At 49.8% G+C, this 13,732-nt stretch overlaps 1 long non-coding RNA gene across 1 annotated transcript; it reads right to left on the bottom strand.

Moving 5' to 3' along the window:
* Positions 1 to 352: 352 nt before the first annotated feature.
* LOC135365696 (uncharacterized) lies at positions 353 to 2,864 on the bottom strand. Its single transcript, XR_010413906.1, has 4 exons — positions 2,731 to 2,864; positions 1,995 to 2,123; positions 1,561 to 1,671; positions 353 to 916 (listed from the first exon to the last, which is right to left on the bottom strand). It is a non-coding gene; the product is annotated as an uncharacterized LOC135365696 (long non-coding RNA).
* Positions 2,865 to 13,732: the final 10,868 nt, after the last annotated feature.

The raw sequence follows: 13,732 nt of genomic DNA, 5'->3' as shown, positions 1-13,732 counted from the left end.
CACACTAAGTAGGTTGCCTTGGCATCTATATGGTAGTCTCTGAATCTGAAATCCGTAAAGTGCCCTCAAGATCGGCCTTGTGTGGAACTGAGTCTCAACACCACCGCCACCCTCGTAGGCAAATCCGGTCCCTAAGTCCCGACCTGAATGCACACCCGCTTGCCCCACTCTTTCCTCAACCCCTTCTCATCTTTCCTCTTGAGCACATCAGATTATACCAGATTTTCTTCCACCTTCCTTATCTCTGCCTTCAGAGAAGAAATTCAACATTTGTATACACCATTTTGAAATAATTTATTCAAAATACCATGTGCTGAGCATGCATGCCACGTTCTGAGCTAAGCACCAGGGATCCAGAAATGCATGAGAAACAGTGTCTTACCCTCCAGGAGCACAAGAGGAAGAGATTATCAAGACAATGAAGGGAATGTAGCCTTAGCCTGGGATTGGAAGGCAAATAAATATGGAATGGGGCTGGCCATGAACGCACATCATGGAGAAAACGTTTCAGGGCTAACATTACACACCAAGAGTCTGGTGACAAAGGGGCTCTCTGGGACTAGCTCAAAAGTGGGGGAGGAGGTTGGACTGAAACCTCTTCCAGGGGACCAAGTGATGGTGTCCCATCTGGAGACTCCTGGTCATTTCCAATTGAAGAGCAGGTGGCAAAGGGGAAAGGAAATGGGACTGGTGTGCTGCATGCACTATTCTCCTCCTTCGTGTTGACCAATGGAGGGACTTTGGTGTGGGAGCGCTATCAGGTCAGGGACTCCTGACAGTCAGGGACAGTGGTGTGGGGGAAGCAAGGTGTTTCTCTTCAGTGTCACCTGAGTCAGTGGGCTATGCACTTGTGTGGAGTCAGATGGTGCCCTTTGAGTCTTCTGGCTCCTTCCTTGACCTGGGGTCCAATCTTTCTCTGTGAACAAGAAAAAGAGGAGGATAAGAAGCAGAAAAGTACACAAAGACATCCAGATTTGGAGGGGAAGAAAATGAGTTAGTGGAACAGTAATTCCTGAACTTTCTCACTTCGTGGCACACATGGAAAAGAGTATGTGAAGAGCACATTGGGATACAGAGATGTTTGGCCTAGGCCCATGCAGATGCCCTGGGGACAATGTGCACCACGATCTTCACACCCCTGTGACCCACACTGATGGAAAAGCTCAGGAGAGATGGCTTCTACCAAAAGAGACAAAGGAACAGGAGAAATATTCAGAGGCAGAAACAGAAACCGAAGTCAAGGAGATCACCTCGGACAAGGGGTGCCCAGGGCAAGCTCCCAGAAGGCAGAGGCTGGAGAGAAGGAGCAGGTCAAGCAGCGAGCGACTGACCACACCTTGTGGCCTCACTCAGAAAAGCTCCTCTGATTTTCAGTTCCTAAGAGCAGCAGGAAAAGGGAGGGACAAGTGAGGCTGTTCCTCTGACCCCACTCTGTCCTGGCCCCACTCTGTTCCTCCCACCACCTCAGGCAGCAGCCCTCCGATTTAGGCAATGGAGAGGAGAGGAAGAAAAGAATCTCAGGGTTGGCTTTTGGGATGCTGATTCAGCTCTGCTACCTACCTTCCTTCCTCCGTAGGCAGCACTGAGCCCAGGAGGCCTCTATGGCCCTCCCTGGAAGGCCTCCAGCTGCAGGGACATGTCATGGCTTCTGGGAACAGTTGCTTGGAAGGTCTATGGGGGAGAAAACAGAGGCATCAGGATGTCCCTACAGTATCGGGAGCCTGCCTGGACCCAGGGCCCTGTGGGCCAACCTCATGCCCCGGGACCCCTACCCTTAAAAGAGGTTCTTTGCCAGTCTGGAGAGGTATGGGCTGGGATCCCACCAAGCCCATTTAGGAAATCTGGGGTGTGTTTTCAGATGCTTTCTCCTGCCCTCCCAACCTGCTCAGGTGCCCTGGGCATGTTCCTCTGCCTTTACCACCACCATCCCCCCCAACAACCCCCCGTCCAACTTTACCCTAGCTGCTGGTCTGAAGAGGGTCTTGACAACTCACATTAAAGGACAAAGAATGCTGGCAGCTTGGAGTGCATCTTTCCCATAAAGGAGTTCAATAGAAGCCTGTCCTTCATCCAGGGAAGGGATCTTTAATGGTGGGCATCACATATCTGAGCTAGGGTGGCATCTGGAAGGAGAAAGGAGTGTCTTGGCAAAGGCAGGATCTTCCCCAGGCCCCTGAAATCCCAGCCAGAAGAGCTCGTCAGGCCCTTCCTTCGCCGATACCCACGCTGCCCCAAGGAGCCGGTGATCCAGCAAGTTTCAGATGTGGTTCCCTGGGCTCAGAGGGAGCAGAGTAGCCTGGGCTGAACAAAAGGTCTGGGTTGAGCCATTTTAGAAATCCCTGCTTCCAGAGAATTCTACACCCAGGAGCTACATGGGAGAAGTGGATGCTTTACAGACCAAAGGCCACAGCACACTTAGAACCCTGCGGGGCTGCCCTGGAAACCCCAATGGGAGCAACTGCCACTGGGGGGGGGAGGGGCTGGCAGCCTGAGAGGCCACCGGTCCCCTCCACCGGCTCACTCACTCTCCTGCCCTCCTGAGGGAAGCAGAGGCTCTTGGCCCTGAAGGGAGGACACTCATGGTTCCCACGTCTCTTAGGGGAAAACCAAGGTTCAGAGAGACCACCAGACAGCTTGGGAACCAGCACAGAAACCCTTTCTCAATTAATAAGGTCCCGAAAAAAATTGTTCCTATACACAAATATATACAGTTATATAGAGATACTGTACCGGGTGGCTGCCATCTACCAGAAGCAGGTTTGCTAGCCCTAGGAGGTGGGCGAGGATGATGGCCCCGCAGCTGACACTGAGCTCAGGCTTTAGGCATAGCGAAAGCAAAAGGAAGCGGGGCTGGGGCAGCAAGGCCATCTGGGCTGTGTCTGCTGAGTCATGCTTGCCTGCTGACCCTACCACCCGTGACCCACTTGAGCCCCGGTTCTTGTGAAAGAGAGCCATCGAGAGATGACTATGCAGGAGGAAAGGAAGAATCTCAAGGGCACAGTGTCCAGGGTGGGTTGGGGGGGACAGAGAAAGTTAGAGATAAAGCAGAAACCCTTGTCAAGGTGGCAGTGACACTAAAAGGGAGGGGGAATGGTGGGAAGTCAAAAAAAGCAGGGTGGGTGGGTGAGGGAGAAAAAGGGAGGGAGGTAGAGGAGAAAAAGGTAGAGGCCTGGGGGAGGCCAAGTCCAGGGGCAGCACAGAGGGGCTGAAGCGCAGAAGCAGCGCACTGACCAGGGCTGGCGGGGTGGCCCTGGAACCTGTGGGGTGTCCTCTTTCTTCCCAGGTCATTGCTGAGAGGGAGGCAGGCAGAGGCAGGGAGCAAAGGGGCCAGCTGGAGAAACACAGGAGGGGACAGAAAGCCCAAAAGTGCCCTTGTCTTGTCTATGTCCCCTCAGCCCCTCTTCCCAACTCTCCCTCACCGAAGCCCAGCTCCAGAAACAAGGGAAAGGAAGGGGGAACCAGGTGAGGTGGGGTGGGAGGGTGGGAAATGGGAATCCTTTTCAGAAAGAAATGAACAGCTTAACAGTAATCAGTTCAGTGACCAGGAAACACCCCTCTAATGGTGGACAGTTAAGCATCCAGTATGGAACCCTGTGGGCGGGGGGAAGGGCAGTCGAGGGCACCTTCTGAACCCCTCACACCCCAGCCTGAGTCACCCCTTCAGGGCACACAAGGGGAAGCCAGGCCTGAGAGAGACCTGGAAGTAGCTCCTAGGCTGAGGAGGACGTTGAGCTGCCTCCTCCAGGAAGGCTGCCTGAAGAATTATGGGTCCAGACATGTTGGAATAGATAAGAGAGAGGGCTGCCAAGGCATGTTCCCTCCCCTAAGAGCCCCTGCCGGGCTGTTCAGGGAAACCCCGCCAGGAGTAACTGACACTTTTTCTTCCCTCCACCCTCGCTGTGGGGGAGCTATTTCTGGGCACCTCAAGGGGTGCTTCGTCAACCAGCTCTGTTGCCTCAAAGGCCCAATGCTCTGGGTGGAGACAGGCCATGAACAGGAATGGAAACTGGACTCAAAAGTCTGGGGAAAGGTAGTAGTCTCAAGGAAGATAATCAATGGCTCTCCACATAGCTCAGTGAGCACCAGCCGAGAAGGAAGATTTGGAGTTGGATTTCTCTTCAGGCAAGGGCTCGGGGACATCTAACTCTGGTGTTGCTGTTGGAGCATGCTCACATGTGCTCACCAGCAGACCCGGACAGAGGATTTTTTGGGAAAGTCCCTTCAGAAGACTGTCCCAGTAAACCAACTTCCCAATGGCTCAACTACCACGCATCTTGGCAAGGGGTGGAGTCCTGGCCGGGGTGTCTCTCTCACTCCCCTTTTGATTTTCCTTTTGTCAGTATCCTCTGGAATTTGTCGAGGGTTTCACCCATGCATAAGGTCATTGCTTTATCAAATCTTTGTTTGAGCTTTACTAGGCAGTGGGGATACAAAGATGAATGAGACAAAGTTTCTGTATTCAAGTATCTTTGTCCGTAGTGAGAAAAAGCACACTGACATGCTGGGAATGGAAACAGAAATGCAAGGCCCCCAGGCTGATAGCTTGGGTCTATACACACTGTGATTTTAGCCTGCACACATACACGCATCCAGAGAAAATGAACATTCAGGAAATGCCAGGGGAAATCCTCTCAGTCAGGAAATATAGAAGGTTCACTGTGACCAGCCAGGAAGTTGGAAGCTGGAATGTTTTTTTGCCCACTCAGAAGTTGAGTCTAAAAAAAAGAAGCAAACAAAAAACCCCAAAAAACAAACACACAAACAAAAAACAAAAACAAACCCACATACTCGCCCATGTTATCAGGGTCCTGATCTTGAGCAGCACTGATGTTGGGGAAAGGAAACCACTCAGGACCTTGATAGTCTTGTGGGAGTGGTGACCAAGGAAGCCATTGGATATGCCCCAATTTGTAAGGAGTTCTGAGGGTGGCATGGGCTTATCATGGACAAGGGTCAGATGTTTCCTGAAACCAGTGCAGGACTGAGGAAGGGAAATCCCCAAAATCCAGGCTTTGTGGATGCGAGTGCTCACAGGGCCTGGGATTGTGTCTGGAAGCTGCCTCTTCGGTACCTTTAGTCCAAGGATAGAAGCCAAGGGCTGGTCCCAAAAAGTGATAATAGCCCAGGTGATGGCCAAGGGGAGTCTTAGAAACTCATGGAAGGGACCAGGGAAAGGTGGAGTGACATTGGAGCATCACCAAGATGACACTTTCTTGCCATCAGAAACAGGGCCTGGCAGGAAAGGAAGTTATTCCCCACCCCACCTCACCCCGGTTGGGAGGATAGGAGGTTGGACCAAAGCCAGCTGGGCCTACTCCCTCTCTGCTGCTCCTGACTTCATCCATCCCTTTTGAGAAAAAGGTCCAAACAAAGGGCTGTTTGACCAATCTCAAACCCTGGAGAAGCTGGGACTCTGGACAGAGCAGGGCAAGAAAAGGAGTTAGAACTGCTGAAGTCTTATCTGCAGAAAGAAATTGAAGGAGAGAGTGCACAGCTGGGAGACGGACCAAAGTGAAAAGAATCATACTTGAGGGGCACCTGGGTGGCTCAGTCATTAAGCGTCTGCCTTCGGCTCAGGTCATGGTCCCAGGGTCCTGGGATCGAGCCCCACATCAGGCTTCCTGCTCCGCAGGAAGACTGCTTCTCCCTCTCCCACTCCCACTCCCCCTGCTTGTGTTCCCTCTCTCTGTCAAAAAAAAAAAAAAAAGAATCATACGTGAAATGTCATTACATACAAAAGAAGAGACAAGAGAGGGAGAAGGGAGTGTTGCTTAGGGGGACCAGAGTCAGAGGGAAATGAGGTCAAGGAGAGAGGTGACCAAAGAACCAACTGACTAGAACTTGCCCAGGGAAGGGAGCCGTGGGGGAGCAGAGACTTCGAGAGCAGGCTAGGGTGGCCAAGTGGACCAGACACTGAGTTGGCAAGAAAAACTTTCCTACTGGCAGCAGAAATGTAGCCATGTTCCATGCTGTGTGTGCAGACACGTGGTTCACCCTTGCCCCCTCTGCTCCTAACTCAGGACCAGCTTCTCCTGGAATAAACACTGATGAAGAAAAAGAGAGGAGGCTGAAGTGAGCAGTCCATTAGCAGAAGGTGGCGTTGTGCAGGTGTTCCTTGGCGAGAAGCTCATCTCCAGGCTATAAGTGGCCCCTCTGGGACCTGCTGGGACCCCTGTTCTGGGCTGACCCCAAGGAAAGCAGCAAATGTCTTTCCAAAGCCTGCCTGCCTCCCCAACCCTGTCCAGGTGCCCTTGATGAGAATAGCTGAGTTTCCCATCCCATAGTCAGAGGCCCCCCAGCCTCTTAGCCCAAGGGGTGGCCGCCAACTCTGAGAAGAAAAAGGCTGGCAGCCCCCATGCCTTTCTGTTTCAACCCAGAAAGATCCCATCTTGACGATAGCCTGTTTCCCACTGATGGGAACATAACTGGATAGTCCGAGGAGAGAGGCACATTTGGGCCTGGGCAAAGGGGGACATAGGGTGATTTCCACAGAAGCAAGGTCTTGGATCCCTCCACCCTTCTAGAAGTTTCCCTCTCTCCTCCCCTTAAGCCCAGGAAGCCCTGAGAATCCAAGGCCTGAGGGGGTTCAAATGGAGGTTGGCTCACAGCCTGGGGCCAGCAACTGGAGAGAAAAGCTACCCTCCCCTGGGGGAAGTGTTGGAGGTTGTGTGCCCAGGAACTACATGGAATAAGCAGTTGCAGTGTATGCATTTGAGGCCGGGCCCTGGGAGCCCCAGGAGCCCCTGCCCAGAGTCATTGTTCCTGGCTGGCCCTGTCTGCCTTCCAGCACACTTTCCCCAAGAGGAGAGCTGCTGTGGGCTCAGGAGACCCTACAGGTGGGATGAGGCTAGCACCCCTGATGCTCATGCCATGGAGCTTGCTGACTCCAGGGCACTCGGTAGAGACCAGAACTGGGAGAAGGCCTAAGCTGCTCCACGGCATGGGGGCTGGGAAGGACAGGGTACTTGGAAAATGGTGAAATCACAATTCAGTTCAAGAAGCGAGCAGCAGCCTGGGTAGGGGGTTAGGTTTAGGAGTTCTCTTCAACCAGGTTCCCCAGGTGATTTTCTCTGGATCAGCTGCTTTGACTATTTGACCTGCCATGTTGGGGTCTCCATGATTTCTACTTTGTTGGCATGGAAGCCATAGATAGCTTGCCCTTGGCTTGGACTCCCAAGACAGGGTCCCCCCAGAAAGTCCCCACATGACCCTATTGAGTAGTGGTAGTGAAACAAGCCCTCTTATCTGCTCTCTTTTCTGTCCTCATTCCACCATACCCCTCTGTTATTTCTTCATGTGTTTGTCACCAAACAGCTCTGAACTTGAACTTGGTGTCAGGGATACGATAATGAGTGGGCCACATAGCCCTGCTCTCAAGTTGCTCACCACATCCCAGGGAAAGCTATGGTTCTAAACATCAGGGGGAGAGGACGATGGTCACAAATGTTCGCCATGGCCTTTGTTAGACCTCCGATGTCAATGTGCCATAGTCTTTCTCTTACCTCACCCCTCACTGAGGGCTAAAGCCACTTTAGATGAAGATTGTGAAGATGTCAGCAGAAAACCACTTCTACCTTGGGAGTGGCAAGTAATGCTCTAGGCCTGTGCTCATCAAGATCTCATTATCTTGAAGGAGCTGCTACTTTGGGTGTCCAAATTCCTAGAATGTCCCTTTATGCTCTACTAACATTTTAGGGACCAGGAAAAATCTTGGAGGCTACATGTCCAATGTGGGAAACCTTTAAAATGTTACAGACTCTAAGTTTGTGAGGGGTTCTGAAGGGTCAGGTGCTTCCTGAGACCAGCACAGGACTGGGGAAGGGAGAGCAGGGAGCCCTAAAATCCAGGCCCTGAGGTGCTCACAAGGCCTGGGATTGTCTAGAAGCTGCCTCCTTGCTATGTCCAGTCAAAGGGCAGAGGACCAAGGGTCGGTCCCAAGAAGAAGGTGACAACACAGAAGATGGTCAATGAGGATGTCTGGGGGGCTCATGGAGTGGGCCATGAACAGGCGGGACCATGTTAGAGTATCATCAAGACGGTGCTTCCTCAAAATCAGAAACAGAGCCTGGGAAATGGTTTAATGGAACAACTTATGTACATTTTAACATAATTAAAAAAAAAAAAGAAAGAAACAAGGCATTGAGAGGAAAAAAGAAAAATGCCCCCCACCTCAGCTTGGAGAATGGACAGGAGTGAGGCAGGGCTCATGCCTTTCCTGCAGCCTTTGACTTTACTGGCCTCCAATCCAGTCATGACTGAGGAGGAGAGTAAAAGGAAGTGGACTGGATCCATCTCAAATGCCTAGAGGACACAGAACACTGGAGAGACAGTAAGAAATTCTGTGGAAACAGAAGGAGAACGGGAAGGGTGGGAGATCGATAGAGACAAGAGTCAAGAGAGTGCAGGTGTGAACACAGCCCTCCAAGTGCCAGAGCACCCCAGTTCTGGAGGGAGAATAGGGAGGGACAGGCACAGAGAGAGGAGCAGCTGGCCATACTCTGCCCCAGGCTGAGAAGAATCATATTCTTTTGGATTTCATGGTTCAAAAAGATACCAAGTAAGAAAGCAGAAATTTTCAGAGGCAGAAAAAATTGCTGGGGAAAATGTTCCCAAGATGGGATGGGCAAGATACTGTGTGATTCAGAAGGCACTTGCTTTCTGTGTAGGGACTCATCTCCTCAGCTATGGATTGCCCGGCTACTTTCTGGTGATGGAGGGCCCAGATGAATTAAGGAGGATTGAAGAGGAGAAGGAAAACAATGCAGGACTGGATGCCTGGCTGGATAGGAAACTGCCACTTGCCTTTCTGAGTCAAGCAATGCATCAATCTCTAGACCAGTTGACCTTGTACCCACCTGCAGGGATCTTTTTCAGGGCAAGCGTGCAGAGGGAAGCGGCATGCAGAGTACACGAGACATGCCCTTGGCCTTAGGAGGCCTGTCCCTTGCTGTTTCTCTCAGAAGCTGCCCCTCTGGAGCCAGGAACCCACAGCCCTGACCCCAGGCTCTGCACAGCCTCTGGTAAAGCTCATCTCCAACTTGGACATGCCTGCTGCCACCTCCAGGTCCTTCCAAGATCTGTGGCCCAGGCTGTCCTAAGCCATTTGGGAAAATTGTCTCCTCCCTTCCCTTCCATCCTTCCTCACGGGCTCTCCTTTCTAAAAAGCTCAGAGGAAGTATGTTTGCTTTCTTCCTCCGTCCACAAGCTCCTATCTCAGTATTCCTGCACAAACAGTGATAAGCATTCTCCTTCTCAGAAGAAGAAAAATGGCAATACTTGGCTAGGTGTCTTCCTCAGAGAAAGCTTGTTAGCTTAACACAAAATGGGAGAGTACAGGGTCAGGGACCAGATACCTTTCAATAAGTGTCTGGGGGGCTGTTGCAAAGGAGTCAAGGGCTCTTCTGGTTTCTGTAAAAGCCCAAACCAGGAAATTTCCTTTACTCCCTCTTGAAACCTAGGCAGTCTTGAGAAGCCAAGAGCCAACAAAGCCTTCAAAGTGTGCCTGGCACAGCTCTCCCTTGGAGGGAAGCAGTGGGTTGTTCAGGAAATGACCAAATTACGATTGAATTAAATAAGCAAGATATTCAGATCTGAGGTCTTAGGCCTAGGACTGCTCCTTGGGCTGACTTTAATGGGCTAATGGGCTTTTCCTTAATCTGTGGCCTTTGAATACAGCTAAATTTGAGACATGTTCCTCTAGAATATTCTATCAACCCCATCAGTATACCTGCTGAAAGTGAGAAAGAGATCCAAGTCCTTAGCTTACAAGAGCTTCCTGCCTTCAATCAGCTCACAGTCTGAGTGGGGAAGGGAGACAATATGTTAAGTGCAAAAGAGTGTCCCAAGGGTCCTAACACCCAGAGAACCTTGGAATCATTCAGGCAACCATAGTAAAAGATTGCATGGCCTGGCAACTCCTTCAATGGAAATGCTTTTGGAGGTCATTGGTCTATCTTTAGACCAGCACAGGGACAATGAGACAGATAGGTTCTCACTTCATGGAGTGGGAATAGTTTTCCTAGAGTCCAGGCTTAGGGGATTGAAGTACGGTGGTTAGATCAGGAACTCTTTGCTATTTCCAGTTGAAGCGGGAAATGGAGTGGGATGGGTAAGGGGCTTGTCCCTTATGGACTGCCGCTCTCCAGACAGTGGACACTTGAGGCATCCAGGGAGGAAGGAAACGGGAAATGGGAACCACCTGGCTCAAGAATCTCAACACTCAAGAAGGAGACCAGGAAAGGAAGGTGGTTTTGTCCTTCCTGGAGGGTCCATGTCCCTTCCTTGCCTCATGGTCCTTATTTTGTCTCCCCAGACATAGTCCTCTTATTATTATTTTTTTTAAGAAGACCAATATAGGTACACAATATACACTCTGAAATAAGAGAAAGTACAAAAAGAAATAGCAAAGAAGAGCAGCAGAAAGGGTGGAGACATAAATCCTCAGAGTCAAGGAACACAGCAGAACCCTGGAGAGAGAACCGAGGATGTTGTAGAGATGGAGGCTCTGAGGGAGGGCACCGAGCCAGACAAGGCAGAGCTTACTGGGCACTAGGGCAATGGAGAGCCAAGGTTCTTCTTAAAACCAATACATACCATGTTCCCATCATGCTTTGGAAAGAACTCTGACGGAAATGAAAAGTGGCGATGGCCAGGCACTCAGGAGCAAATTGCTATCTGATTTGCCCATCCCTCCTCGTGACTCTCAGCATAAATTTCTGAGGAAGAGGAAGAAATACATAAAGCATAAGCCTTGCAAGTTTGCCAGACAGGGGAAAAATAGAAATAAGGAATTTCACCAAAGGATGGGCCTGAGGCTGGCTCCTGTCTGGCCCTTACCCTGCCCATGCTGGGGAATGTGTGTAGGTTGGAGGGGAGGGTGTGGCACAGAGAGGGAGAACTGTGGTCAGGGAGAAGTTAATGGAGTACTTCAAGTTCTTGTGAATCCCTCTGCTAGGCCTCCTTCCTCTGGATTGTCCCCTTGGTCCTTCATCCTGCTTTGGTTCTCAGCCAGGCCATAATTCAGATGGGGTATCAAAGAGCATTAAATTGACTGAGACCACAGATTTTCCCTTCAAAATAGGCATTCCCAAAACAAACGGACTTGGCCCTGGGGGAACTATCACCCCCAGGAAGAACTATAGTAACTAGGGTCAGCGTTGATTTCCCTTTACCTCCTGGAAGGGACATATATCCAGCCAGGAAGTAGGGTGAGCTGCCTGCTCCAGGTGGGACAAAGAATGGCTTTCCAATCATAGTTTGGGCATACTCCTATTCACATGCCATAGTTTGGTATAGCTCCTTTAAGGAAGACAAGGCAAAGGTGGGTTGTTGAGAAGAATGCATTGCTCCAATCCCTCTTTCACCTCATCCTTCTCTTTGCTTGGGATTACTTCCCCCCATCCTTGGCCTCGATCATCCCTGGCTGACTCCTTTGGATTGGCTCTTCTGGCAGGCCTTTGTTCCCACTGAACCTTGGGGCACCATCTCATTGCTCTGTGGGCCTCTGGGAATCTTGCATCTTTGACAGATGTGACCTTGTGCTGCAAAGGAGAGAGGATGTCTATTTTGAAGGGAGCATTTGTGGACTCTATTCTTTTTCACAATCATTTATTAAGTCTCTAAATTTAATGCATACTTTTTTTTTTTTTTTTTTTAGTCAAGGGCTGAAGGGGGTTGTCTTGATCTGTAGGTTTGGTTACACCTGCTTGGGAAGGCAAGATCTTCTGGGAACTCTGCCATCCCTAAGTCACTGACTGACTGCAGGTTGCCTGGGATCTCTTAGGATTCTTCAGTTGCAAGTACTCTGACACAGAGAAGCTATGCCTTACCTGACAATCCTTTCTAAAACTCATGGATTCATATTCCTGCCTTCTCCTCCTGGCTACTTTGCCATTTCTGCCTCCTAAACTGCTGCATATTCCCTTATCTCTGGTATACATAAAAGTTAGCTTTGGGAATTAGACGTTAATATTCTGATGTTATTCAAAACACTCATGAAAATTCAAGTATTAGTCAGATACTCTAACGAGTCAGTCTTGGGGATACAACAATGAATGAGAAACAATGTCTTTTCCTCTAAAAGCACTTAATCTTGTAAAATAACCTCCAGTACCTTCCAGGACACTAAAGGTGAGGTTGAGTTTGTAAGTTAACATAGGGACTCAGTCTCTTGGATAGCAAATGGAAGAAACCCATGTAGATCCTAGTCCATGAATGGCTGGGTTGGGTAGAAGGAGCCCCTGGGCAGTAGCTTGTTGATAAAGTAAAGAATCTCCAAACTCATAGGAATCATAGACGTCTCAAAGGATTTAGCCTTTCTGGATGCGGGACCTATGTTGAAGCAGGAAGCTGTCTTATCAGAGTTCCTAGCTGGAAGGCAGAGAGCCAGGTAGGCAGAAGGTGAGATGTGGTTTCATGAAGATGTCATTTCACCAAATGATTGCTGTTGGAAGAAAGAAGAATGGTCAAGGAAAAGGCAAGCCCAGAAGGGGATGAGGGGATGGAACATGACCTGAGGCAGAAAGTTGTTCCCCACTCCTCTAGTTCTAAGCTGGTTTGCTGGAGCATACCCCAGGAATAGTCAGATGGTTTCTCATTCCACTTCTGCCACCCCTGTGCCCTGCCTTCCTATGAGAAAAAAAAAAAAAAAAGTACACATGAGTAAATTAGAATGTCCCAATCAGAGGAGTAGAATCTCGTAGGTACAGAAAAGGAGAGCTACACATATACATAGAGATGCAGAAAAAGAACAAAATGCAGAGATAAAATAACAGAGTTATAATAGAAGAAATATAGCAAAAGAATTGGAAGCATGCCCTGGAAGAAAATCCAGGGCAAAGAGCAGTGAGTTGGTAGATAGATAGATAGATAGATAGATAGATAGATAGATAGATAGATAGATAGATAAACTGATAAAGAATGCCAGCAGAAGGCAGAAGCAAAGGTATCTCTATATAACCAAACCCTGGCAAGATTCAGGGAAGGCAAAAGAGCAGAAGCTGAGTTCTCATCTATAATACCCTGTCCCACTGAGGCCAGTACCCCTACCACCCCAGACTCCTCCCACACACTCAAAGCTTCAACATGAAGGTTTAGGAGCAGAGAAAAGTCCTGAGAAGATGGAAGAAGGAATAGAAATAAAGGACAGATGCGGGAAGTGTTTGAAACAATGGGAGAGGGAAAGAAAGATTCTGGCTATTGGTGCTGGGCTCAAGAGACCTGAAAAGCTGGAAATGTGCCCCGCAATCATCAGTTTCCCCCACCCCCAGGTAAACCCCTGGTACAGATGGAAGCAAAGGGGGAAAATGTGGGATGTGGGTCAGATAGTTTGGGGCTACCAAAAACTCCCCAGCTCATTTAATCTCTTCTTTTTTGAAATACTTAAACTCAGGGCCAATGCTTTATCAGATGTGTTTAGATGCTACCCAAGATCGAGGCTCTCTTTACTGTAAGTGAGGGCAAAAGGAGGTGTCCAGTGATGGGCTTTTGGGTGGGTAGTCAGGAAACTTGTCCCCCACTTTGGTATAATGAGGGAAGACTGTGGAATCATTTGCAATCTCTGGCCTTTGGCCTCATGTGGGCTCCCAGTCCTGTGTTCTAGCTGGTACTGACAGCCAGACCTCTGAGCTCACTCCATCTGATGAACCTCTAATGGCAGGAGGAGAGGGGGGAGTCAGCTGAAGTTGGTAAAGCCCTTTGAATTTTAATCAAGTCTTCGAAACAAGAGCACTGA

The sequence above is a fragment of the Mirounga angustirostris genome, unplaced genomic scaffold, assembly GCF_029215605.1.
Source record: "Mirounga angustirostris isolate CCGP_5_RB_7025 unplaced genomic scaffold, mMirAng1.0.hap1 SCAF_9, whole genome shotgun sequence".
Classification (NCBI taxonomy): domain Eukaryota; kingdom Metazoa; phylum Chordata; class Mammalia; order Carnivora; family Phocidae; genus Mirounga; species Mirounga angustirostris.
The sequence above is the reverse complement of the archived record's forward strand: the minus strand, read 5'-3'. Positions and strand labels throughout refer to the sequence as shown.